We start from the raw sequence: 2,082 nt of genomic DNA, 5'->3' as shown, positions 1-2,082 counted from the left end.
CATGTTGAAGTACCTAAAAAGAAAAAAGGTCAGAAATGATTAATAGAATTTCGCAGATATTTACTTTTTTCTCAGCTGTCTTTCTACATTGCACTGAATTTGGTATTATTAAGTGTGACATTTCACCTATCATGTTTTAAGCTTCTTCAGGGAAAATATAAAAATACAGCAATTTTTCTCTTCAAGAGTAAAGTACCAATGTTATGTTGTTATGGTAACTAAAGTTGTAAAACATTTAGAGAAAGGTAGTTTTTCAGAAGTTGCCATAACTTTGTAATTGTGCACAAACAATACCATTTTGTTTGAAGGCACTCATTGTTATATGATTGTAATTGTTCCCAGAATGTTCCAAAGGATTTCTAGAAGAATAATTTCCCGTGAACAATGAGAACACATGGACACAGGAAGGGGAACATCACACTCTGGGGACTGTTGTGGGGTGGGGGGAGTGGGGAGGGATAGCATTGGGAGACATACCTAAAGTATAATAATAATAAATAAATAAATAAATAAATAAATAAATAACAAAAAAAGAAAAAAAAATTGACAAGCCAAATAATTATTACTTTATTAAGGAAAATATTCCCAGCATTTCACTGAGTTTAGTATACTTAAACTTATTTTCCAGTAATTTATGCATATCTAGAAACTTTTCTATTGAGAAAAAGTATGCATCACCTATAGCTAGGCGGGCAATATAAAATATTTATCAGCCGTGCTTATTCCTATTAATTGGGTTTTGAGTGGAGGAGAAAATCAATATTTTTGGTAACCCATTCTGTTTTAACTGCCCACTTGATATCACAAATATATGATATAACTTTAATGTATAAAATGTGATGATTATGTTACATCATATATGTGTGTTAACATTTAATTGTCTATTGGTTGTTACATTCTTTTTCTAAAAGTAATACTCTAGTCACATAATCCTCATTTTTATGTTGTTATTTCTTTAATATATGAAATTTTTATTAACTACAAAATAGTCATTATTACTATATTACTTAGAAGCTCAATATAAATATTTATACTTATCCCTGATTTTAGTAGCAAAACACAACAGAACCTCCCAAAGATTAATGTAGTCGTTTTCAGCTGTGCACATAGATCTTTTCTAAGCACCTATTTCAGTTTCACAACCCTGCAGATTCTGATTCAATAGGGTTGAAGTGGTTCTGTGCTATCTATATTTTGAAAGTTTCACAGGTGACTCTATGAGTAACATCTTTACTCTTTGAAACCCTTTACACTAAAGTATAAAAAATGAAGTATCTTTTTAAATATGAGAACATTGCTGAGCATTCTGAAATGAGAACATATGAGAACATTATGAATCTTGTGCCAAATCTTTATTATTTCACAACACTAAAAATACTTCGAAAAACACTGGAAAAGGATTCTCGAATAATATTGTCCATTCAATGGAGTTAGTCATAATTTTTGGCTGGAAGATTCCCCTAGGATCAATAGGGTGAACCACTGGCCCTCACATCAGGTTAGACCTGCAGCCTTGACTTTTGGCCTTTCAAACATGTTTTAATTTGTTTTTAATTGAGTTAAACAATTTTAAATTGTGAAAGTTCAACTTCAACCATTCAATTTCTAGCTTCTGTTGGCAAATCAGAAGTTCTGGCAGCATGGAGCCTGTGCTCCCACTGGGGTTGGACCATGCTGCCCCTTCACAGACAGCTGGGCTCTCCTGGTTGCCGTGGACCCTGCTTCTCAAACCCTGTGGTGAGGCACACATCCCTCTTTGTCAGTGCTGGCTTCCTGAGCATGTGACCTATGCCCTTGAATGGGGATCTGAAAATTAGTGGTTACATGTAACCGTAACCTTCTCCTGGAAGACTGGGGTTTGTACTCCTGCATCAACCGCTGTCTTTTTAAACTAACTCCCCAACCACTTTCAAAATTCATCTCAACTATTCCCCACACCCCACACCAGGGAACCTTATCAGAATCACCAACCTAACTTAAGTGCCTATTTTCTGGGCTCCCATAGCCTAGATTTATTTCTGAAACAAAATGCTCACAACGTTATATAGAAAATGTTTTGTGTGAGCGTGTGTCTCCCACTAA

The sequence above is a fragment of the Pongo abelii genome, chromosome 6 (genome assembly GCF_028885655.2).
Source record: "Pongo abelii isolate AG06213 chromosome 6, NHGRI_mPonAbe1-v2.0_pri, whole genome shotgun sequence".
In the NCBI taxonomy this organism is placed as follows: domain Eukaryota; kingdom Metazoa; phylum Chordata; class Mammalia; order Primates; family Hominidae; genus Pongo; species Pongo abelii.
The sequence above is the reverse complement of the archived record's forward strand: the minus strand, read 5'-3'. Positions refer to the sequence as shown.